Consider the following 26,681-nt stretch of genomic DNA (forward strand, 5'->3'; position numbering starts at 1 on the left):
TACATAGTAAAATCTCATTGAGGTTTTAATGTCCATCTCCCTCATGATTAAGCTGAGCACCTTTTCATGTATTTATTGGATATTTGGATACCCCCACTTAATAAATTCCTTTTCAGACTTACCTTTTTCTTACTGATTTGTAAGAGTTCTTTATATATTCTTGGTATGAGTCCTGTATTGGATAAAAGTATATTATCGTCCTCTGTGTTTTGCCTTTTCCATTTCATAATGGTGGATTTTGATAAACAGAAGTTTATTAAGTATATTTTATCAATTTCTTTTGAGTTATAGTTAGCATATTTGTGACCTATTTCAAAAGTCTTTACCTATCCATGATAAGATCTTCTATGTTTTCTTCTAAAACTTTATTGTAATATTACTTACATTTAGAGCTGCTATCTGTCTGGATTGATATTTCATTATAGAGATGGGTAGGGATCAAGATATATGTTTGTTCATCTGCCTGCCCAATTGACTTATCACAATTTATAGGAAAAATTCTTCTTTCCCACTATGATGAAATGTCTATTTCTGAAAAATCAGGTGTGAAATATGTGTGAGTCGGTTTCCACACTTTCTATTCTACTCCATTAGTCTATTTGCCTGTCATTCACTAATACTACACTGCTATGATTCCTTCATAATAGGCCCTTAATATTCTGTAATAAGTCCTCCAGCTTTATTTTTTATTATTCTTGGCCCTTTACATTTTGAAATATTTGCAGATAGCAGCTTGTCAATTTTCAGACATACAGCCACATGCACACACAGCTGCTTGCCTGTTTAGATTTTAATTGGGATGACATTGAATATAGTTTGTGAAGAATTGGCATTTTTCCTGTATTGAGCCTTCTGATCCATAAGCATAAGATAAACTGTCATTTACTTAGGTCTTATTTATCTCAATAGTTTTGTTGTTTCCAGTGTAGATTTCCTTACACTTCTTTCTTTAAGTTTATTCATGAAGGTGTGATAGTTTTAATGCTAGTATAAATGGTATCATTTCAAATTTTGTCTTTTATTTCCAATTTATAGAAATATTTTTGTTTTGTTTTGATTTTGTATATTGATTTTGTATACAGTTTTCTTGTTAGTTGCATTTACTAATGCTAACACATTTTTTATATTCTATTTGATTATTCTTACATATGCAATCATGCTGTCTATAAAAAATAACCTTACTTCCTGTCCAGTAATTATGGCTTTTTCTTCTTCAGTGCATTAACTTCTGATACAGTTTTGAATAAAAGTGGTGTTAGCATAAATCTGTTCTCATTATTTGTTTCAGAAGGAAAACTTACAATTTTTCATTATTAAATTATGGGGTTTTAAAAATTCTCAGCTTAAGGCAGCCTTATGCCAAATTTACGAAGAGCTTTTTCATTATGAATTGGTTTTAATTTTGTCAACTGATTTCGCTGCATCTACTATATTAACATTATAATGTGATTGTTTTTTTCTTTTTTATCAATGTGGAGAATGTTAAATTCTCTCACATTCTCAAAATAAATCTCAGTTTTTTGGACTGAATTATCCTTTTTCCTGTATTGTTAGATTTGATTTGCTAAACATTTAAAGAGTTTTTCCATCTGTGTTTAGGAGAAAACTTGGTCTATAATTTTCTATTCTTGCTATGTCCTTGTCAAGTTTTGGAATCAGGCCTTATATAAGAAATTGGGAAATGCTTATGCTTTCTACTTTCCAGTAGGCTGTGTATGATTGTAGTATTTCCAATTCACCAATAAAGCTACCTATTTCTAGTTCTTCTTTGTCAGCTTTGTAAATTGTATTTTTAAAACAATTTCTTTATTTCATCCAAATTGCCTAATTTATCAATATGCAATTATTTATAAAATCCCTTAATTATTTTTTAATGTTTATAAGATCTGTAGTTCTGTCCCCTTTTCATTGCTAATGTTATAATCTGGGAACTCCCATGCATATTAGTCATGTTTTCCAAATAGAATCAACAGGATATAAATAGACAGAGATATGTGAGAGGGGATGCACTCATGCATTCATGGTGGGTAACAACTCCTGTGATAAACCTTCTGCAAGCTGGAGGCCCTGGGCTGCTGGTAGCATGGCTCAGTCCAAGTCTGAGGACTTCAGAACCTGAGAAGTTTAGGTGTAATTCCCAGTTCAAGGCCAAAGGCCTGAGAACCTGGGGGCCTGTCGGCACAAGTCCAGGAGTCCAAAGATTGTGGAGCCTGAAGTCTTTGTCCAAGTATAGGCAAGAAAGAGTGTATCCCAGTTTTGTCAAATAGATTGACTCACCTACCTTTGTTTTCTCTGGACTCCCCACAGATTGGATGGTGCCTACCCAGATTGAGGGCAAATCTTCTTCACCTAGTTCACTTAGACTCACATGATAATCTCCTCTGGAAACACCCACAGAGACACATCCAAAAATAATACTTTATCAGGTGTTAACTATTCCTTAATCCGTCAAGTTGGCACTTAAAATTACCCTTCGCTCATCCTTTCTTAACCCATCTTGTATAATATTGGTCCTTGGGCATAAAGTTTCTTTTCTCTTGTTGTCCCTGCTAGGTTTTGTTGTCAAGATTTTGGTAGCCATATAAAATGAGTTGGGGAGTAATCACTTTTTATTACTGCAAAGTTTATATGGAATGAAAATAGGTTTTTAAAAAATATTTTGCAGAACTTACATGCCAAATCACCTCAGCTGTGATTTTTATGGTGGGAAGGTATAAAGTTATGTACACATTTATTACTTAAATAAAAATAGGCAATTTAGTTATTTACTTTTTTGTTAGTTGTATTAATTTATATTTTCTATTTTTTTCACATTTATTGGCACAAGGTTTTTCATAATAATCATTTTATTATATCTTCAATGTCTGTACTATTTGTAGTTATGTCTCTTTCATTTTAATGATGATTATTTGTTCTTGTTAGTTTTGTTTTGCTCACTCTCACTGAAAATTTGGTTAAACAGTTAGTTATTTCATATAATCAACCTTTAGGTTTGTTGATCTTTATATCTGTGTATTCTATTTTATTAATTTCTGCTTTTTCCTCATTCCTTATCTTTGCTTCTGAACTTACCTTCTTTATCTTTACCAAGCCTATTTTGCCATGAAGATATTTACTCTGACAGCAATATAATTGCATCACTTTATTTGATTGAAATAGACCTACAATGTTTGTGCCATACTTTTATTTTTGACCTTGGATCCTTATGTTTTTGAGGCATTTCTTAGGAATGTGTAGCAAGATTTTAGAAATCAAAAGTGGTAACTTTTTTACTTGAAACATTTACTGCATTTACATTTACTACAAGTATTTATAGATTAGCATATTTATATATAACATTTATTATGTATCCTGTATTCGTTCCACCTTTCTGTGTTTCTCTCCTCTTATTTCTTGTCCTCTTTTCATTAATCAGATACTTCTTTCTCATCGTATTTTTTCCTATACTACTTTGGAAATTATGCACTTTATTATTGTTTAATGGTTACTCTGGAATTATAACATGCAAATAGCAGTAGCCTTAAACTCATCCATGAGAACTTTTGCTTTTTTTTCTTATAACTTTATTGAGATATAATTCATGTATTATACAATTAGCCATTTAAAGAGCACAATTCAATGTTGTGCAGCATACTCACAGGGTTATGCAGCCATCACCACAATGTAGTTATTGAAACGTTTTTGCTCCCCCTAAAGGAAACCACTTACCCCTTTAGCATTTATTTCCCACTCCCCAACATCCTCCCCGACCCTATGTAACCACTAATCTTCCCTCTGTTATTACAAATTTGCCTATTCTAGACATTTCATATAAATGGAATCATACAATATGTGGTCTTTTGTGTCTGGCCTCTTTTACCTAGCATGTTTTCAAGGTTCATTGATATTGTAGAATATATTATTACTTCATTTTAATGGCAGAATGAGAGTCTATTACATGGATATTTCACATTTTACTTACCCATTTATTGGTCAATGGACTCTTTGGCCATTGCAAGGGTTAATATTGAGTGTCAACTTGATTGGATTGAAGGATGCAAAGTATTGTTCCTGAGGGTGTCTGTGGGGGTGTTGCCAAAGGAGTTTAACATTTGAGTCAGCGGACTGCGAGAGGCAGACCCACCCTCTATCTGGGTGGGCACCAACTAATCAACTGCCAGCATGGCTAAAATAAAGCAAGCAAAAGGTGGAAAGACAAACTTGCTGAGTCTTCCAGCCTTCATCCTTCTCCCATGCTGTATGCTTCCTGCCCTCCAACATCAGACTCCAAGTCCTTCAGCTTTTGGACTCTTGGATTACACCAGTGGTTTGCCAGGGGCTCTTGGGCCTTCTGTCACAGATTGAAGGCTGCACTGTTGGCTTCCCTGATTTTGAGATTTTGGGACTCAGACCGGTTTCCTTACTCCTCAGCTGCAGATGGACTATCATGGGACTTCACCTTGTGATCATGTGAGTCAATACTGCTTAACAAAGTTCCCTTCATATATGTATCTATCCTATTTGTTCTGTTCCTCTAGAGAATGCTTACTAATACAGCTATTGTTAATAACGTTGCTATGAACAGTCATGTACAAGTATTTGTGTGGACATATGCTTTTTTTTTTTTTTGATATATGCCTAGGAGTGGGATTGCCGTGGCATGTGGTAACTATATGTTCAATATTTTTAGGAAATGCCTCAAACTGTTTTCAAAAAGACTGCACCATATTACATCCCACCAGCAGTGTATAAGCATTCCAATTTCTTCAAACTCTTGTCAATAATTGTTAGTTTTGTTTTTTGATGATAGCCATCCCACTGGCTACAAATGTATCTCACTGAAGTTTTGACTTGCATTGTTTTAAACGTCTAAAGATGTTGAGAATCTTGTCATGTGTTTATTGCTCTCTTGTCTGTCTACTTTTAAGAAATGTCTATTCAGATACTTTCTTCATTTTAAAATTTCGGTTGTGTCTTTATTACTGAGTTGTAATTTGTAATTTGTTATATATTTTGAATAAAAGTCCTCTATTGAACACATGATTTGCATACAGTTTTTCCCAATCTGTGCTTAGAATTTTTATTCTTTTGTTGATATCATTTGTAGCTCATAATATTGTAATTTTTATATCTCACAATTTACTTATTTTTTCTTTCATCACTTGTGCTTTTGGTGTCCTACATAAGAAATCACTTCCTAATCAAACACCACACGGACTTATTTATATTTTTTTCTAAGAGTTTATAGCTTTAGCTCTTATGTTTAGGTCTTTGTACATTTTTGCATTAATTTTTGTGTATGGTGTGAGATAGGGATCTAACATCACTCTTTTGTACATGGATATCCAGTTGTTCCAGCACCAGTGGTTGAAAGGCTATTTTTTTCCCTCACTGAAATGTGTTTTCATCCTTGTTTTAAAAATCAATTGACCAAAAATTCAAGGTTTATTTCTAAACTCTCATTTCTGTTTCATTGATTTATCCTCATACCAGTACTACAATGTCTAGATTATTGTAGCTTTGTGGTAAATTTGGAAATTAAAAAATGTGAGTCTTACAATTTTGTTTTTTTCCCAAGATTATTTGGCTATTTGAATCCCTTGCATTTTCTCATGCATTTTAGGATCATATTGTCAATTTCCTCAAAAAACCAGCTGAGATTTAAATAGTGATTGTGTTGAACCTATAGATTAATTTGGGGAGTATTGCCATATCAATAGTATCAAGTCTTACAATCCATAAATCTGGCATATGGTTACATTTTTTTCAACAACGTTGTATAGTATTCAGTATAAAAGTCTTGAACTTACTTTGTTAAAATTATACCTATGTATTGTATTATTTTAAAATATATAAATAATATTTTTTAAATGGAATTGTTTTCTTATTATGTTCAGAATGATCACTGCTTATAAAACACAATGGTTTTGTAAATTGATCCTTAATTCTGCAAGGATCAATTTACAAAATATTTTTAAATGTTTTGTAATGAACATTTTATCCGTTTTAATAGTGTTTTAGTGGATTTTTTAGGATTTTCCATATATAGGATCATGTCATCTGCAAAAAGAGCAGTTTTATTTTTTTCCACTATAGAGCACTGCCCTCCCTCTAATTTCACTGGTTAGAATCTCCAGTAATATGTTTTAAAAAGTGGCTGTAGTGGATATTCTTACCATCCTCTATTCTTAGAGGAAAAGCATTCAATCTTTCCCTAAGAAACATAATAGTAGCTGTGGCTTTTTTTTTCTTTTTTTATGAATGCCTGTCATTGGGTTGAGAATATTCTCTTTTATTCCTAGTTTGTTGAGAGTTTTTTTTTTTCCCCCAAATCAGGAAAGAGGTTGTATTTTGTCAGATAATTTACTGCTCCTTTTGAAATGATCATGTGCTTATTGTACTTTCTTTTATTAACTTGGTATGTTACATTAATTGATTTGTGAATGTTAAACTAACCTTACTCTAAGATAAAGCCCACTTGGTCATGGTGGATAATTCTTTTCATATGTTTCTGAATTTCGTTTGTTAGTATTTTGTTAATGATTTTTGTGTCTATAGTCATAAGATGCATTGGCCTGTGGTTTTCTTGTGATGCTTTTGTCTGGTTTTGGTACCAGAGAAATTGTGGCCTCAGAATGATTTGAGAATTGTCTCTTCCTGTTATAATATTTATAAAAGTTTGTGAAGGATTGGCATTAATTCTTCTTTGAATGTTTTACAAAATTAATCATTGAGGTCATCTTGACCTTAGCTTTTCCTTGTAAGAAGCTTTTCAATTAATAATTTAATCTATTCAAGTTTTCTATTTACTGTTGAGTCAGTTTCTGTAATTTATGTCTATCTAGGATTTTTTCCATAATATCTACATTTTCTAAATTATTGGCAAGTGTTTATATTATTCCCTTATAATTCTTTTAATTTTTGTAAAGTCAATAGTGAAAGCTCCTCTTCTGTTCTTGATCCTAGGAGGTGGAGCCTTCTCTCATTTTCTTGGTCAGTCTACCTAGTGGTTTGTAGATTTTGTTAATCTTTTCAAAGAATTAATTTTGGTTTTGTTGATTTTTCTCTATTGTTTCTTTACTTTCTTTTCAATTTATTGACACTGTAGCCCAAATTATTTTCTTTCTTCTGTTCACTTTGGGCTTACCTGAAGTCTTCTTTTCTAGTTTCATAAAGTGGAAAGTTGGGTTATTGACTTGATACATTTTATTTTTTAATATAGCCAGTTCTTGCTATATTAGTAGTGCATTATATGCATTCCATAAGGTTTGGTATATTGTACTTTAACTAAGACATTTTGATTTCTTATGATTTATTCATTGGTTATAGAGAAATGTGTTATTTCCACATACTTGTGAATATGCCAAATTTTCTGATATTTTTAATTTTATGTTATTATGGTTAGAGGATATACTTGGTATGTACTTGGTATGAGTTCAATCTTTTGGAATTTGTGGAAACTTGCTTTATGAAGTTGCCTGTGGTCTATCCTAGAAAATGTTTCATATGTGCTTGAGAAGAATATGTACTCTGCTGATCTAGGTAGAGTGTTCTATAGATGTTTGTTAGGTCTATTTGGTTTTTAGTGCTATAGTATTGTTAAAGGTTCTGTTTCTTTGCTCATTTTCTGACTAGTTGTTCTATCCATTATTGAAAGTGGAATATTGAACCTTACATTTTATATGTTATGGCCCCAACAATATAATTATATACATATTTTTCTATGCAGTTTGTTTTCAGATGACTCAAGGAGAGCATCATGAAAAGAAAATTAAGAAAACAAATTCATTTATAATAGCTTCAAAAAGAATCATATACTTAGAAATAAACTTAACCAAGGCAAAAGACTTGAACACTGAAAAGTACAAAACATTGCTGAAAGATTAAAGAAGACATAAATGGAAAGACATGCTGTGTTCATAAATTAGAACACTTAACACTATTAAGCTGCTGATACTACACAAACATAGAACAAAGTTTCATAACACTGAATTTGACAAATATTTCTTGACAACGACAATAAAAGCACAGACAACAAGCATAACAAAAATACATAAATTAGACTTTATCAAAATTAAAAACTTTTGTGCACAAAAGGACACTGTTAATATAGAGAAAGGCAACTCAGTGAATGAGAGAAAATATTTGCAAGTCATATATTGGATAAGGGGGCTAATATTTGAATATATAAAGAGTTCTTGCCACTTAATGACAATCTAATTTTAAAATGAGCGAAGAACTTGAATAGGCCAGGCATGGTGGCACATGCCTATAATCCCAACAGTTTAGGAGGCTGAGGCAGGCAGATCACTTGAGGTCAGGAGTTCTGGCCAATATGGTGAAACCTCATCTCTACTAAAAATACAAACAAAAATTAGCCCGGCGTGGTGGTGGGCACCTGTAATCCCAGCTACTCCAGAGGCGGAGGCAGGAGGATCACTTGAACCCAGAAGCTGGAGGTTGCAGTGAGCTAAGATCATGCCACTGCACTCCAGCCTGGGTGACAGAGGGAGACTCTGTCTCAAAACAAAACAAAACAAACAAAAAAACTTGAATAGATTATTTCCCTGAACAAGATATACAAATGGCCAAAAGCACATGACAAGATACCTAATGTCACTAATCATTAGGGAAATGCAAATCAAAGTCACACTGAATTGTCACTTCAAACTCATTAGGATGGCTAGTATAAAAACAGAAAATAACAAGTATTCTGAAGATGTGAAGTTAGAACCTTGTGCATTGCTGGAGAGAAAGTAAAATGGTACAGCCACCATAAAAGACAGTGTAACAGCTTCTCAAAGCATTAAGCATATAATTACCATATGACAAAACTGCACTCCTGGATGTATACCAAAGCAGTTGAAATCAGGGATTCCAAGAGGTATTTGTACATGAATCTTTACAGCAATAGTATTCATAATCACAAAAAGATAGAAACAATTTAATGTTCATCAGGGGGTGAATCAATGAACAAATTGTGGTATATACACAAAAGGGACTATTACTCATTCCAAAAAAGGAAAGTAATTATGATATTGCTACAATATAGATGAACCTTGAAGACATTATGCTAAGGGAAACAACCTAGGCACAAAAAGACAGCTATTATATGATTCTATTTACATGACTTACCTAGAATAACCAAGTTCATAGAGAAATACAGTAGAATAGTGGTTACTTGGGCCTAGGAAATAGGTAAATAGAGAATTAATGTTTAAAGAACACAGAAATTTAGTTTGAAATAATTAAATTTTTTTTTGGAGATGGAGAGTAGTAATGGTTGCACAACGATGTGAATGTACTTAATTCCTCTGTGAATTTAAAAATTGTTAAGATAATACATTTTATGTTATGTGTATTTCACCACAGTTTAAAAAAGAAAGAAGTATGCCATTATAGTGTATTTTGTAACTGCCTACCTAATTACCTTTATTAGTATCTTTCTTAAAAATGTTCATTTGAATTATTATCTGATTTACTTGCTTTCAGCTTCAAGAACATTCTTTTACTTTTTTTTCTGCAAAGTAGTAAATTCTATGAGATTTTATCTACCCGAGAATGCCTTTTTATTTAACCTTCATCTTTGAAAGACAGTTTTGCTGTATTTAAGATTTTGGTTGACAGCTACTGTCTTTTGTATGTGTTTTCATTTCCAGCACTTTGAGTATGTCTTCTTACTGCTTTCTTTTTTTCTTTTAACATTGATTTTGAGTTAGGTTTGCAGGTTTGCTACAGAGGTAAACTTGTGTCGCAGGGGTTTGCTGTACAGATTATTTCATCACCCAGGTAATAAGTCTAGTACCCATTAGTTATTTTTCCTGATCCTCTCCCTCCTCCCACCCTCCACCATCCACCCTCCAATAAGCGCCAGTGTGTGTTGCTCCCCTCTGTGTTTCCGTGTGTCCTCATAATTTAGCTCCCACTTACAAATGATAACATGCAGTATTTGGTTTTCTGTTCCTGTGCTAGTTTGCTAATGATAATGGCCTCCCACTCCATGCACATTCCTGCAAAGGACATTATCTTATTCTTTTTTTATGGCCGCTCGGTATTCCATGGTATATATGTACCACATTTTCTTTATTCAGTTTATCATTGATGGGCACTTAGGTTGATTCCATATTTTTGCTATTGTATCACTGCTTTCTGATTTCAGTTGCTTTTTTTTTTTTTTTTTTCTGAGACGGAGTCTCGCTCTGTTGCCCAGGCTGGAGTGCAGTGGCACGATCTCGGCTCACTGCAAGTTCCGCCTCCCGGGTTCACACCATTCTCCTGCCTCAGCCTCCCGAGTAGCTGGGACTACAGGCGCCGCCACCACGCCCGGCTATTTTTTTGTTTTTTGTACTTTTAGTAGAGACAGAGTTTCACTGGGTTAACCAGGATGGTCTCGATTCCTGATCTCGTGATCCGCTCGTCTGGGCCTCCCAGAGTGCGGGGATTACAGGGTAAGCCTCCGTGTCCGGCCTCAGTTGCTTTCAATGGGAACTCAGCTGTCAATCCTATGGGCGTTTTCCTGTACGATGAGTCCTTTTATCCTGATGCTTTCAATACTTTATTTCATTCAACATTTTTACTATGATGTGTCTGTGTATGAATCTCTTTGCATTTATCCTGCTTGGACTTTGTATAACTTCTTGGACGTGTACGTTAATTTTAAATCAAATTTGGGATGTTTTCAGCCATTATTTCTTCAATATTTTCCCTAGAACTTATTTGTCTTCATATTTTTTCCTCTCCCTTCTTCAAATTGCATACTATTGCATTCATCTATCTTGCACTTTGCTGATTCTTCTGAGAATCTTTGTAGATTCTCCAATCTACTATTAGCCTCTCTAGTGAATTTTTCATTTTGGTTGCTATGCTTGCAATGTCACTACCTTCATTTAAAAAATCATTTCTATTTGATGAGATATTATTATCATACTTTCCTTCATTTTTATAAATCTATAAATCATGGTCCTCTTTTGTTCTTTGGACAAATGTATAACGGTTGCTTGGGCTGTTTGCCAGCTAACTCCACCCTCTCAGCCACTTCTAAGTCATGCGTTTGGGTCACATTTTTTTTTTCCTGTGTGTGGGTGACACTTTTCTTTTTCTTGCATGTATTATAATATTTTTGTTGTACACTGCCTATTTTAGATAATCTATTGTAGCAACTCTGAATACTGATTCTCCCTCTCCCTCAGGAGTGGCTGCTTTGTTGTCTATTGTTTTGTGACTTGGCTAAACTAATCCTACAATGTTCATTTCCCCCAGAGTGCGCAGCCTCAGATGACCCTCCTCAGCGTTTTTTCCCTTGGCTTTATCTTTAAGCAAGGTTTTATCTTTTTGTCTAGAGATGTCCCCTGGGATGCCATAAGCCACTTATTTATCAAAGGTTCTGCTTCAATCTCGTTAGCCAGTAAGACCTTTATCCTACAGCATTGGATATATGTGTGGCCTTGAGGCTGCTATTACAGTTCAGAGAGTTTACATTTCCTTGCTCCACATTTTCTCAGGGACTAGTTGCTTGAAGGTTTTTTCTCTGATTGCTCCTAGGGGACACATTATTAAGCATGCACACGGTCTTATAGATCTTCAGGGATGAGCAGGATTTTATTTTTAAGCTTGGCTTCCTGCCAATCAGTGTTTGGTCAGAGGTTGCGTTTAAGATCTATGTGCTACTGACACCTCCGCCCTGTGTTGATGGGTCTGTGTGCACCTTCAGAAATGCTTTCAAATCTGCCCTGCTCTGATTATTCCCTTGTAGATGCAGCCTAGAGCTTGCACTCAGCCATTAAGACCCTAGTGCTGATGGTGACTTCAGGAAAGATCTTCCTGGCTGTCTCTATTAAACTTATGGCTGCTCTGCTATTTTGCTTGTATTATGAAGCTGCCAGCCTCCTCTTAATTGGTCTCCATGAATATTTCCATGATTTGCAACAATGCACTTAGTATAGAATTCTCCACACTCAGTTCCCAATCAAGTCTGCCCCTCTCCACCCTGCCAAGCAGATCTCTTTCTCTACTACTCTGGAGCTGTGGGAGGGAACTGCTTTTCTTGGGAATAAAATCCCCTTTCTTTGAGTGGGCATCGGGGGTGGCTAACAGCCTCTTTTCTTTTCAGCTTTCTTCTCCTGGCATTAAGCTTTCATCCCACAAGCAAGCTGCAGGGGAAAGCAACTAGGACCTCAGTATTCTTAGCTTGAAATGCCTGAAGTAGATTTTCCACTCTAAGAGTACGAGCTGAGTGGGGAAAAGGAGGTATGTCCTCTCAGCCATGACTGCCTGGAACAGGGAGTCCGGAACATATCTGGAAAATCTGTATTCCCAGACTATAATCTGAGGGAAGAGGGAGTTTCTGTCTTGTTGGCATCACCTGCCCAGAGTAGAGTGCCCAAGTTAAAGCTTCTATAACACAAAAAGGGGTGTGAGGGGTAGGGAAGAAGGATGCAGCTCAAATACCATAGACTCTCATTATTCTAATAAACACTAAGTAGATTTTCTTAAATAATTATTTTTCCGTTTGCTGTATGCCCTTAGATGATTTCCAGATATTTAAATTTTTTAATTTTTGTTTATTTTTATTTTTTGAGATGGAGTTTCACTCCTGTTCCCTAGGCAGGAGTGCAATGGCATGATCTCAGCTCACTGCAACCTCCGCCTCCTGGGTTCAAGTGATTCTCCTGCCTCAGCCTCCCAAGTAGCTGGGACTACAGGCATGCACCACCACACCCAGCTAATTTTGTATTTTTAGTAGAGATGGGGTTTCACCATGTTGGTCAGGCTGGTCTTGAACTCCTGACCTCAGGTGATCCACCCGCCTTGGCTTCCAAAAGTGCTGGGATTACACGCATGAGCCACCGTGCACGGCCGATTTTTATTTTTTTATTTTTTAAGATTTTTTAGTTTTTATTTTGTAGGTGTATATATTTCTCTGGTGTTACCTCAATTACCCATCTTTGCAGAAATCATTTACTGAAACATAAGGGCTCAAAATAAAGGGATGAAGGAATATTTACCAAGCAAATGGTAAGCAGAAGAAAATGCAGTGGTTGTAATCCTAGTCTCTAATAAAATAGATTTTAAACCAACAAAGATAAAAAAATAAAGACAAAGAAGGGCATTACATAAAGGTAAAGGGATCAAAGCAACAAGAAGAGCTAACTATCCTAAATATATATGCACTCAATACAGGAGCACCCAGATTCGTAAAGCAAGTTCTTAGAGACCTACAAAGAGACTTAGACTCCCACACAATAATAGTGGGAGACTTTAACTCCAGATACATAAATGATTTTTAAAAAAATTTCCAGTTAAATTGTTTTGCTTGGAGAGTATCTGTAGGGCTCTTTATTCTGCCATTCCTGAAATCCTGCCCACTCCCTTTAGTTTATTTTTAGCTTTATTCATCATTCTCTTGATTTATATGCTATTGTAATATATTTAAATTCCATTTTTAAAAATCCCAAAGACATCATATTTCTAATTGATTTGTCATTATATTTATCCACGTATTTATCACTTTTTTCTTTTGTTGTGCTTTCCTTCTTATACCTCAAACTCTTCATCTGAGACACTTTACTTCTACCTGAAATGTGTCTTTTAGAATTATCTTTAGTTGTGTCTGTTGATGTGGTGACAGAGTGAGACACCACCTCAAAAAAAATAAAAAATAAAAATAAATAAATAAATAAATGAGTTAGGCTGAAAATGAAGCACACTGATGAATGAAACTGAGAGAGAAAAAGAAATTATCCAAAATCCTCTAATGGTAAACAGAGAAATGGAAGTAAACAGAATGAATAAGACCTTGTAATTAGTCTGAGAAAGTCTAATCAAACACAAAGAATGAGAAGAAGAAAACAAAATGGTTTGGAGACAATATGCTGATAATTTGGAGACAATAGCTGAGAATTTTCCAAAACCAATGAATGGCACAGAACAATAGTTTCAGGATGCCAAATGAGCTCAAATCAGGATAAATAGAAAGAAATACAAAACTAGACATTTTATAGTAAAATCACAGCACTCTGAAGACAAAGAAAAACAGAAAAGTAGCCAGAGAGAAAAGACAGTTGAAAGTGGATTCCTCAGCGGCAACAATGAAAGCCAGAAAATGGGAATAATATTTTCAACGTGAAAAGAGATAGTAACGACCATCCTATAATCTGGACCTAGTGAAAATATATTTCAAGAAAAATAGAGTGAGTAAAATCTGAAAGTGTTTGCACGGTGGCTCACGCCTGTAATCCCAGCACTTTGGGAGGCCAAGGCGGGTGGATCACCTGAGGTCAGGAGTTCGAGACCAACCTGGCCTACATAGTGACACCCCGTCTCTATTAAAAATACAAAAAATTAGCCGGGCATGGTAGTGGGCGCCTGTAATCCCAGAAACTTGGGAAGCTGAAGCAGGAGAATTGCTTGAACCCAGATGGCAGAGGTTGCAGTGAGCCAACATCGTGCCATTGCATTCCAGCCTGGGCAACAAGAGCAAAACTCCATCTCAAAAAAAAAAAAAAAAATTCTTTCCAAAATTTCAGTAGGTTTCTTTAATTCTTTCTCAGTCATTTATATATTTATTCTTACCTGTATATATTGTAAACCACATATTTTTATGTCTTTGAACATATTAAACATAGTCTTTGTCTCTCTCAGTCTCTGTCTCTTTCTCTTCCTCTTCTGTATGATTTCAAGATTTTTCATTACTGTTCTTCCAATTTACTAAACTATGCCTATAAGTAGATATCCCTCTTTTTAAAAATTTATTGACTATATGAATCTTACATTTTTGTACACATATTTTGAAAATTCTCAGCTGTTATCTCCTCAAATGATGACTTTCATTCTTTCTTTGCCCCATTCTAGGACATAGTTTAAATTTGCTGATATCCTCTACATGTTCTTACTTCTTTCTCATTTTCTATGTATTTTATTTTTCTGTATTCATTGTAATCATTTATCTGGATCTATATTGTAGTTTACTAACTCTTTTTAACTGTTTCTATTTTTTCCTAAGTTAATATATTTGTTATATAAACAGAATAAATATAAATCAATACAGATATAATTCTAATGTAAACTTAATAATTCTATTGGTTGTTTTTTTCAAATCTAAGGATTTTTAAAATTATACTTTAAGTTCTAGGATACATGTGCACAATGTGCAGGTTTGGTGCCTAGGTACACATGTGCCATGTTGGTTTGCTGCACCCATCAACTCATCATTTACATTAGGTATTTCTCCTAATGCTATTCCTCACCCAGCCCCCCACCTGCTGACAGTTTCTTCATAGCATCGATGGTCTTTACAATTTGGCATGTTTTTGCAGTGGCTGTTACCAGTTGTTCCTTTCCATGTTTAGTGCTTCCTTCAGGAGTTCTTGTAAGGCAGACCTGGTGGTAACAAAATCTCTCTGCATTTGCTTGTCCGTAAAGGATTTTATTTCTCCTTCACTTATGAAGCTTAGTTTGGCTGGATATGAAATTGTGGTTGAAAATTTTTTTCTTTAAGAATGTTGAATATTGGCCCCCAGTCTCTTCTGGCTTGTAGGATTTCTGCTGGGAGATCCGCTGTTAGTCTGATGGACTTCCCTTTGTGGGTAACCCAACCTTTCTCTCTAACTGCCCTTAACATTTTTTCCTTCATTTCATATTTCTTGGAGGCTTTGTTTGTTTCTTTTACTCTTTTTATCTCTAATCTTGTCTTCTAGTTTATTTCATTAATTTGATCTTTAATCACTGATCTGATAGCCTTTCTTCCACTTGATCAAATCAGCTATTAAAGCTTGTGCATGTGTCACGAAGTTCTCATGCTGTGGTTTTCAGCTCCATCAGGTCATTTAAGGTCTTCTCTACACTGTTTGTTCTAGTTAGCCATTCATCTAACCTTTTTCCAAGGCTTTTAACTTCCTTGCAATGGGTTAGAACATGCTCCTTTACCTCAGAGAAGTGTGTTATTACCGACCTTCTGAAGCCTACTTCTGTCAACTTATCAAAGTCATTCTCCATCTAGTTTTGTTCTGTTGCTAAGAGGAGTTGCAATCCTTTGGAGGCGAAGAGGTGCTCTAGTTTTTGGAATTTTCGGCTTTTCTTCTCTGGTTTCTCCTCATCTTTGTGGTTTTATCTACCTTTGGTCTTTGATGTTGGTGACCTACAGATGAGGTGTTGGTGTGGATGTCCTTTTTGTTGATGTTGATACTATTCCTTTCTATTTGTTAGTTTTCCTTCTAACAGTCAGGCCCGTCAGCTACAGGTCTGTTGGAGTTTGCTGGAAGTCCACTCCAGACCCTGTTTGTCTGGGTATCACCAGCGGAAGCTGTAGTATAGCAAATATTGCAGAACAGCAAATTTTTTTTCTAAGTTAATATATTTGTTATATAAACAGAATAAATATAAATTAATACAGATAAAATTTTAATGTAAACCTAAAAATTTTATTGGGTTTTTTCAAACCTAAGGATTTTTAAAATTTGATTATCATTTCATTTTGTATTGAATTTATTTAGACATGTTATGCCTTTTAGATTCTATATCTGATAATTCAAAATCTTAAGTTCCTGAGACTCTAACTTGACTATTTTATTTGAATTGGCTATTTTTTTTCAGCCAACTATTCATGTTGTTTTGTTTCCTTGTATACATAATAATTGATGAGTAGTAACTCAAAATTTGGCATCCTGAGAGCTCAAATTTTGAACAGTTTACTCTAGAGACAGTTATCTGCATCAAGTAAGGGCTGAGGAATGCTATCTACTTGGACCTACTTTGGTTTATATATTATTGTATGCAGAACTAATACAAAAATATTATGACCCCTGTTCCCCTCTCTTAGAGAGACAAAAAGAACTATTCTTTTCCTTTTGGTGTGAATATTGATGTTTACTCATAAGTCATTTTTTGACTTTGAATTTGCTTATTAGTTTCAATATTTGTTGTGGTGGTAGTGATGGTGGTAGTTGGTTGGTTATTGTTTTGTTGCCTTTGGATATTTCCCTCATAGGTTTGAGAGACCAACATTTTATTTGAAAAGTTTGTTTATGATAATTTATCTAGGTTCTAGTGTTATTTTTATAGAAAGATTCCTTTGAGTTTCTAATCTGTATACATTAATTTAAATATCTATATTAACATACACTTGTTCAAGATGCTCAGCTTTCACAATCTTATTATTTGATAACTTGATTAAATATTATTTGATAAATTCTCATTTTCTATAATTTGTATCTGTACTTCTAAACTTACCTTTGTTGAGACAAAACTATTAAGCAATATATAACATAAAACCAAACTGCATAAAACCAGCAATTTCTACTCATTATAGCCTGTATAATTACTTTGTGAAATAGATTGGCTAAAAAGACCTATTTACATTTAGTAATGAGTAGACACTATCCATCTTATTATGCTTAAATATTTTTGTACAATATCTGTTACTAATACTTGAGCTTGAATAAGCTAATGAAAATCAGCAGAGTGTTCTATAATTAGACAGTATTATATATTCCAGTAAGGCAGATCAGGGTCAAAATATTTTCTGATGTTGACTAGGTGTATTATCTTGGGCTTTAGTTATTTTCATTTGTAAAATGGAAATAACAATGAGACTTATCTTGCATAATTAATGTCAGGATCAAATGATAGAATACGTGTAATAATGCAAAATGTCTACCAAAATACTTGACATATAGTATTCGTTGTGTGGTTGTATCTCTGATTATCAACAGTCCAGGAATGGGAAACAGTATAAGCAAGTTTTGAAGGAAATGGGGTTTGGAAAGCTAAGTCTAGAAGCCTTCAGGGAGGAATGGCCGCCTGCTGGAGAGTCAGACCACACTGATGAGGGCACCAGCTGCCAAAGCGAGGGGCTGAGGACATGGGTGGCACAGAGAGGGTAACTTCACCAATTCCACAATTTCTCCATGTCTAGTCTAGAAAAAAATGAATCCCTTAAGGCCTAGAGTTCCTTGAGAAGTGTGTCTTCATGCAGAAACAGAACTTAGATAACCTTCTTCAAGTGTGAGGTTAGATAACATGACTGGGTTAGGTTCACATCTCAACATTACCTGGTTGACGCTGCCTCATACTCATTTCTGCCACTCCAGTTTCCTGAAGCATGACCCTAAGAAGGAGTCAGCACAAACTGTCATTTCAAGACAGAATGGTAGGTGGCCATATATGTGAAAATACGTTTTCAGAAGGGGGAAACAGTAACAAAAAGAAACCATGCAGAAAGACTCAGAACTACCTTGGAGTGTGTGAATGTGATTACGTGCGTGTGTGTGACAAACTTTCTTTGCTTGGCCAATCTTTAATGATGCTCCTGAACCTTGTTCTAGGCCCATCTGTACACTTCCTTATAAAACCCAGTTTTAGCAAAGAACTTGGCTGAGTCAGTTTAGCAAGAATCCTCTACCTTTAATATTTACCACTCTTGATACCTGATTAGCGGGTTCTCATCCTCCCCCATCCCCCAGGTGATGTCTGATCACTCTGGCCTGCCTTCAGCAAGAATTCTGTTAGGTTGGTTTAGACAGAATCTCCCCTACCCCTGATGTTTCCTGTTAGTTTTTTTATTATCTAATGACCCTCACTCTGTTCCTTGGCTATACATTCCCAAGCCTAATCTTTCTACCCCATGGCAAAATCGCATTGCCAGGGTCTCTGTGCCTATTATGTTGGTCCTGAATAAAGTCTTCCTTCCTGTGCTCTAACAAGTATAATTGAAAAGCTTTAATAGTGTGTGTGTGTGTACGTGAGGAAAGGAATCAGAGATGCTTCTACATATGACCAAATTACCAAGAAAGGCATGCAAATGATCATCACCATAAACAAAAGAAAATGACCGAGGTGAATCTCAAATCAATTTAGAGGTTTATTTTGCCCAGGTTGAGGACATGCCTGGGGGAGAAAAACACAAATCACAGGGAGCATCTGTGATCCACGTCTTTTGAAAACAGCATTTTGAGGACTTCACTATTTAAAGGGTAAAGAGTAGGCAGAAGGGGAAGGAGGGAAGGGAAAAAAAAGGGAGTGTAGGTAGTGATATAAGTAGTCACATCCTTGTGAGACTTTGATTAGCACTCACTGAATCCACATTACATGTAAAAGGAGCAGCTAGAGGAACAGTCAATTATGGATTAATGCATGCTCAGTAAATCTACATTTTATATAAGATAAAGTCAACAGACTACAGGAAGAAGTCAAACATGTATTTATCTTGGGGTGGGCAGAGGAATAATTTCTAGTCTTGTCTATGTCCAGTGCCTGTGAAGATAAGCTGTTAATTTACATTGTCAGAGTGAAGGAGGAGAGATATGCATGTGTCCTTCTATCTTGTTTAGGAACAAAAGGAAAGGCAATTTTTTTGTGTGACTCAGTGTCCAAGTTGAACTTTTGGCTTTGGCATAGTTAGTTTGGGGTCCTGAGATTTTATGTGCTTTCATTTTTCAAAGTCAGAATAGTGGCTATTTCTAGGGGAAAGGGAGGAGAAAGGATGATAGGGCAGGAGAATGGAGTTATTTTAGTTGCATTATTTTTATCTTTGTTGAGTTATAAGGTTATTCACTTATAAGACTTGGTAGAACAGTATGTAAATGTTTTAGTGACATTTCTGTACTGCCTAATATTTCTCAGTTTTAGAAGTGAAAAACAATAAATAAAATGCTACAGTTTAAAAATATGTAACAGCTGCCTTTATTTTGTAAAACCGTATTACATAGATAGCAGTTCCTAGCTGTTCTCATTGTGATTACACTCCTTAGGATGATCTGTGAGGTTTCTGATCCCCAGTGGGTTTATCCTTGTTAACTTTTATACTTTGAGGTTGGTTCCTCCTGCTTTCAGATGCTGGCAGCAACGCCTGACTTTAACCCATTAGGTTATTAAGAGGATGGTATTCACAATCTTTCTTATACCCATCAACAAACTAATCAATGCAAGCTAATTATTCATTAGTGTAAATACAAACACTGTATTGATAATCACTTCTGCTGGAACTACCTCTGTCAGCTTGCGCCAAAGTACTGCAGTGGGAAAGCTCAGTTGTCTTAAGTCTGCTTCAAAGGGAGCTTGACCTAACTAGTGAATCTAGAAATGATCTATCGTTGAAATAGGGAATCACTACATTCACTAAGTACAGTTTGCTTATCCCTCACACACACGAAGACTGTCCTCTCTGTTCCCATTTTGCTCTAGTTTCTGGAGTCTGTTTATCTTTGCTGTTTACCTCAAGGATCAAAGCCTAGTGCTGGGGTTTTGATAAACTGACCCTCTTATGGAGTGTTTTCTGTGCATATGGAGTGGTCTCTGACACCTTCTTTTTTTTTCCCCCCCCTGTTTCAGGACTTAGTCCCTTCTCTCTGTCACTCTCTCCATTTATGCGTAAGATACCATCCATTCTTCCCTCCTGAAAAAAATTTTCATCCCAAATTAAAAGTATACTTTTTCCTTTCCCTTGGATAATTCCACCAGCACACAGGTATGCTGTAATAGTTTCCATCTTAAAAACAAAAAGATCCCCTCTTAATCCCTGTACAGCTTCACAACCTCTCACTTCCACCTCATTTCTCTTCCCACTTCATACCAAACAAACTTCGAATGATTTGTCCATAGTCATTGTCATTACCTTGAAATGCTTTTCCTTCCAACCCATCTGAATCAAGATTTCTTCCAACCACTGCATTGAAACCATTTTTGTCAAAGTCATGAAAGACATTCATCTCACTAAATCCAGTCAACCATTCTCTCTTCATCTTACTCAGTTTTCATACAGCATTTGACATGAGACTGCCCCATCCTTCAAGCACTCTCTTCATTTGACTTCAGAACCACCCACTCCCCGGTTTTTTCTCTTACCTGGTTGCTTATTTCTTCCAGTTCTTCTTTGCTGAATCCCCTTCTCTCTCTGATTTCTAAATGCTGGCGTCCCCTGAGATCAGTCCTTACCCTGCTGCTCTTTAGCTGCATTTTTGCTTTTACCCAGCAACCTGATTTTAAATACTATCTATGTGGTGATGTCTCCCAGAAATACAGTTTTATCCCTAAACTCTTATAAATTCAAACTTAAAATTTACTTGCCTACTTGACATTTTTACTTGACTGTCAAATAAGTACATTAAACTCATGTAACAAAAACAAAACTTTCATTTTTCTCTTTCTAAACTTGCTTCTTTCTCTATTGTTTCTAAACGAATAAATACTATTGTCATTCACCCAATGATTCAGGCCAAAACCTTTCATTCTCTAAATCTAATCCATCAGAAAGTTCTGTCAGCTCTCTCTTCAGAACGTATTCCAAATCCAGGACCTTCTTTGCAACTGCACAACTGTATCTCTAGCCCAGCCTGCTGCAGTCTCTCACCTGGTCTCTGACCAGGCTATACCTATCTCACTCAGTCCTCTCTGGTCTACCTGACACTGCTTTTGACTTCCCACAGACCCTTTTTCACACAGCAGATATAATGATCCTTTATAAATAAATATGATATCAAGTTTCCTGCATAACATTCTCCAATGACTTTTCTTTGCATCTTAAATACAAACTCCTGACTGAGGGCCTAGAAGAGACTATGTGACCTGTCCCTCACCTATATGCCCAATCACTCTCTCTGTTTATTATATTCCAGCTGTATTAGCTTGTTTGCTTCTTCTTGCATGCCCCAAACCTACTCCCATTCCACAGGCTTTACACTTGCTGTCCCTTGCCTGGTATACTCAACCCAAATTGCTCGGTGACTAGATTTTTTATCTTTCAGAATTATCTCCAGATTCTTTCTCCCATCTTATTTAACTCTAGTTCCTCATGCTATGGTTTTCTGTATTACCTTGCTTTGTACTGTAATTCATCTCTATCACCACCTCAAATTATATATAATCAAACTATTTTTAATGGACTGTCATCTTCTTTAGAATACAAGCTTCAAGAGCATTATACAACATGCAGAATTAAAATGATTTCTTCTCACAGGACTCCTGATAACTTTAAAGTGGTCATTTAAATCTTTAAGATGTGAGGCCCAAAACCCTCTTGCTCTGGGGAGAACCGTTTCATTCACCTTAGTACTCTTCAGATACAAATTGGCCACGATATTAACCTCTGACTATCATCTTTGAATAGGACAATGGAGTGAGATGAGCTGGGTCTAAACTCTCCCCAGGACAAATATTTTTCAACCCAATGAAAGATTTATATTTTTATTTATTTTGATGTGCAGTGAAATATCTGTCTCCCTTACCTTACTTCTTGAAAAAGAATGAAGCACTGTTGCTTTGAAAAGTTGACAGACGATTCTAATCAGTCATCCTCAGGTTTAGATTTGAAGGTAAATTGGTCAAGAGTAAAGGTCAGAGAATGTTTCCTGAAGCTACTATAAGTCAAACTCTAATCCTAACCACGGATAAATGGTTTAAACCAAATAGCTGAGAGGTTAAATTGTACCCTGAAAAATATGCTTTGAGCTTCCAGGAGACTCAAAAAATATGAACCTTTTTCCAAGTTACTAAATCAAACACTTGGCCTACTGATTTTTAAAAAAGTAAAACCAACATAAACTAAACTATGTTACCCTTGTAATGGGACTGTGATAGGAAAAATTATAAGTGTCTTCAAGAAAACTCTAGAACTTTGGATGCTACAGATAGTGTTGATAAGCAAATAATACTTATTTCACAAGGCAAAAACCTTTCAAATTACATTCTATTAAAATTCATAATTTTAATTGTTCTACTAAACTTTGCAGTGTTGGCTCTGGCTTAAATATTAAGAATTAGGAAAGGAAGTAACAGGAGAAGAAGCTAAAAGCCAAAGACATCCCGTTCTCATAATATGTTGCTGGAAATGGCATTGCTTTTAGTTTTACCTTGGGTTATATGGGGAAGTCCTTGTTATTACTTATCTCCACTTCATTTCAAATAGGGCAGTTTTCAAATGGACTCTAGGTGTAGGTTTTCTGAAGTGATCCTTTGGTAACACTTTTATTTCTGGAGACACTCTGCAAAAGATACGAAAGAATTTTGAAAATCATTTCCTGCAAAAACTTTGAAAACAAAATCTATTTTACTTTTTTTCTTTTTGTCCTATAGCATATATCCAACAACTAAAATACATTTCTGAAAACCAAATAATGATTAGGAAATACATGACAAATTGGTAGATAGGGCATATTGTCCACTATTATCCCCAGACATTATTATGTTCCTGTCATGTAAGGCACTTAATAATGTTTTGTTGAGTAAAACATGAATACTTACACATATGCTCCCCAAGAATAAGTGACATAATTCGTAAAAAAGGCAGGGATAAGTCGGTAGTTAAGTGATTTTTATTTCCAGTTCTGTCATACATTTACATTAAAGCCTTGATCAAAGTACACATTTTTAAAATGTTAAATTACTCCTTTAGAAAACTGTATACATTCATATAATTATTAATTTAATAAATTGTCTAGCATACCTTACATGACATATACAAAGGATATAAAGATGGAACATGCCTTTCTTCCCTCAAGGAGCTCACATCTAGAGAGAAAAAGAAAGAAACAATCAAGTATAGAATGGTAAGAGAGTACGATGGCTGCTGGAAGAGGTCTAAAAGTACCCTAGTCGAATGTCAGAGCCATTCTGGAAAATCACGGTGGAGTTCCTAGACAAAATGATGTCCAGGTAAAGTGTGAAGGACAAATAGGCGCTATGAGGCAAAGAATGTATGAGAAAGGGAAGGGTCTTCCCAACAGAGAAAGGAGTGAGGCACAAAAAACACAAATGAGAGAAATTACAGCATAGGGAAGTGAGAATAGCTCTACAGTGAATGAAATACTGGAAATAGAAAAATGGAAAGATAAAGAATAAGAAGAGAAATGGCAAACTCAAAAGTCATCGGTGCTCAGACAGAAAACTTAAAAATAGGAAGGACATGGTATGAAAAAATGGGGAGTAAAGAGAAGGGCAATTGAAGATTGCATGCCAAGCTAAAGACATTTGTGGTCAAATGATTAGACAAGATACTGGAAAAATATAAACAAAGTACTCTGCAGGCTGGAGTTTAAAGTCATGGATCAGCAACATGCGATTCCATGTAGCAGAAATGCTTAATGATTTGATTTTAAAAGGCTGTTAAGTGCTCTCCTAAATAATTTTAATTTAACTTCTAGATAATGGAAAAATTCTGAAGAATTTTAAGTAGGGCAGCAACATAATATTTCTAATAAAACAAACACACTGTAGGATATAGAGAAGATGGAAACTTGAGCACATACATCTGAAGGTCCGGTTCCATCATTCTCATGAAAGTAACCAAAAATGATATAAAAAGGGAAATTCTGGACTCTCTTCTGAAAACTAGAAAAAGATAGCACCTTAATGTTAGAAATTTTAAAAAATGTGTAACTTACGCTGTAGTGGAAGAGGTAGCCTGATCATTGGCTGTCCACTTAAGTAGGAATATTTGCCTTGGACATACACATGACAGATCACATCAGTATGTTAATATCAATGTTAATTCAGAGCAGCAAGAAGTGGAGTAAGGAATAGACTAATGCTACATTTGAACCTCAAAGCCACTTCTGGAAAAGGCACAGTTTCATAGGCCAGTCCAGCCAGATTTCACACAGCAGCACTTATACCCCACTTCACATAGATGACCGTGGGACATAAAAAATGAGACATTTCCGGGGCTGGCTACTAACAGGAGGTCAGACCTCAACTGGCTTCAGAATACTACTGTAACTAGAAAACAGTTATTTGTCATCTAATCCCACCGTCCCTACTTCAAGTCTCTATTTTTCTTGCATATCTGCCCATGACCTTTGTTCTTAAATTGTTAAGTATCATCTAAGCATGTATCATCTGAACACGACACTGCCTACTAGAGATGTTCACCTCAATTTTAACTGTAAATCCTGTTTAAATATAGTCAATCCTTTATAAGAATTAGGAGAGAAAAAAATACTATTTTATGAAAACACAATGCAATTAAAAAGAATGATATCTGTCTGTGAAGTCAGAACAATTATTTTCCATGAAACAACTCTTCAATAATAGGAAAAATTTATGTTCCTACCCATTGATATGGCTAGGTTTAGCTTCTCCACCCAAATCTCATCTTGAATTATAATCCGCATAATCTCCATAATCCCCATGTGTCCAGGAGGAGACCAGGTGAAGGTAATTGAATCACGGGGTTGGTTTTCCCCACGCTGTTCTCATGATAGTGAGTTCTCACGAGAACTGGTTTAATAAGGGGCTCTTCTTCCTTCACTAGACACTTCTTCCTGCTGCCTTGTGAAAGAGGTGCCTTGCTTCCCCTTCCCTTTCCCTTTCCACACGATTCTAAGTTTCCTAAGGTCTCCCTAACCATGCTGAACTGTGAGTCAATTAAACTCCTTTGTAAATTACCCAGTCTCAGGAAGTTATTTAAAATGGACTAATAGGCCGGGCGCGGTGGCTCAAGCCTGTAATCCCAGCACTTTGGGAGGCCGAGACGGGTGGATCACGAGGTCAGGAGATCGAGACCATCCTGGCTAACACGGTGAAATCCCGTCTCTACTTAAAAAAATACAAAAAACTAGCCGGGCGAGGTGGCGGGCGCCTGTAGTCCCAGCTACTCGGGAGGCTGAGGCAGGAGAATGGCGTGAACCTGGGAGGTGGAGCTTGCAGTGAGCCGAGATCGCGCCACTGCACTCCAACCTGGGCGACAGAGTGAGACTCCATCTCAAAAAAAAAAAAAAAAAAAAAAAAAAAGGACTAATACAGCCATATTAAAAAATGTTTTTAATTTGTTAATTTAACTGTAGTTATAAAGGAGGAATAATCTAACATCAGGAGAGACAAAAATATATGATTTTCTGTTAACTAAAACTGTAATTGAGGCAATGAGTAGGAGTTTACACTTGGATTAAAACTGAATACATGATATAAGCATAAAGAAAAAATTCTCACAAACCTCAGGAAAAAAAGAACAAAAATAATGAGAAAATATAAAATGTATATTTGCTTTCAAATATTTTATATAAAATTGGAAATTCAAAAGAGGTGAGTATAGGAGATATAAGATATGAAATAATAAAAGAAGTAATTTAAAATGTTTCTAATTTAAATAAAAATTTAAGTTTTCATAATGAAATAGATAACTAAAAGTCAAATTTAAAGAAACAGAAATTTGTTAGTGCATTTATGTTAATTTTTAACAGGAATAACATCTTTTAAGAATCCAGGTAGAAAAAATATATGTTCATAAAGGTAAAAATTTCAGCTGACATCACATTTTCAACATTTTCTTTCAGAAAATGGTGATGTAATTATACTCATAACTCTTTGGGTATAAAGAGAAAACACAAAAATGCTAGGTGAATTGAATGCCCATGTGTAACTGAGAACATGGAAAAAAAGAACTCTATATTCTTTTCTACCAACTCTATGTTTCTTTGATTCACCCTGTAAACTTGGCATATATATCTCCTTAAATCCTACTTGATCTCCAGATAAAGACAGTAACAACATCATAATTCCACATAACATGATACAACTATTGCCATACAACCAAATGTTCAGTGATCCCTTCCTCCTAAAGGGAAGACAAGTTCTTTTGTAATAATTTTTATAAAGTACTCTACTCAATGCCCTTTCAAAGTAAAAATTCCTCAGAGAACTGTTTCTGTTGACTAAGAGAAGAAAACAAATAACTCAACAATGGAGAGATGATGCTACTAGAATACTCATGGTAA

At 35.4% G+C, this 26,681-nt stretch overlaps 1 long non-coding RNA gene across 1 annotated transcript in view; it reads right to left on the minus strand.

Moving 5' to 3' along the window:
• Positions 1-26,681, minus strand: part of LOC103878002 — a 152,825-nt gene that overhangs the window by 45,052 nt on the left and 81,092 nt on the right. Inside the window, exons 5-6 of the long non-coding RNA XR_002517290.2 lie at positions 23,414-23,478; positions 22,821-22,952 (exon numbers count right to left, since the gene is read on the minus strand). This is a non-coding gene — a long non-coding RNA (uncharacterized LOC103878002). The remainder of the gene's footprint in view (positions 1-22,820; positions 22,953-23,413; positions 23,479-26,681) is intronic.

Source organism: Papio anubis, chromosome 12 (genome assembly GCF_008728515.1).
Source record: "Papio anubis isolate 15944 chromosome 12, Panubis1.0, whole genome shotgun sequence".
NCBI lineage: Eukaryota > Metazoa > Chordata > Mammalia > Primates > Cercopithecidae > Papio > Papio anubis.